Here is a 436-nt window from a genome sequence, read left to right on the forward strand (position 1 = left end):
CAGAGGTGCAGCCTGACGGGACTGCTGTCGCCTTCCGCGGCGCACCGGCCCCTTTCACCTGCCGTCGACCGCGCGGAGCTCGGACCTCCCTCCCCGAAGTTATGGCCCCGGCGCCGGAGGGTGCCCGGGGCCGGGCATTCAGCGGGGTGAGTCTTAACCTTCCCGGTCAGCCTGCGGGGTCGGTGCGCCGGCACTCGACGCCGGAGGGTCCCCTCTTTCCGTAGAGCCCCGCCCGGTGCCGATCGGCCGGCGGATTGCGGAGCGAACCGCGCCTGACCGACGGGCCTCGGAAACCCGTTGCAGTCGACGGGGGGGGAACCGGACAGCGGGACGAGGTGCCGATTCCACCCGCAGATTCGATCCCGAAATCCCGCGGGATTCGGCGGTCCGACCCGACAGATTCAAACGTCGCCCGGGCGGCCCCCAGCGGTCGGGC

The sequence above is a fragment of the Heterodontus francisci genome, unplaced genomic scaffold, assembly GCF_036365525.1.
Source record: "Heterodontus francisci isolate sHetFra1 unplaced genomic scaffold, sHetFra1.hap1 HAP1_SCAFFOLD_774, whole genome shotgun sequence".
Classification (NCBI taxonomy): Eukaryota; Metazoa; Chordata; class Chondrichthyes; order Heterodontiformes; family Heterodontidae; genus Heterodontus; species Heterodontus francisci.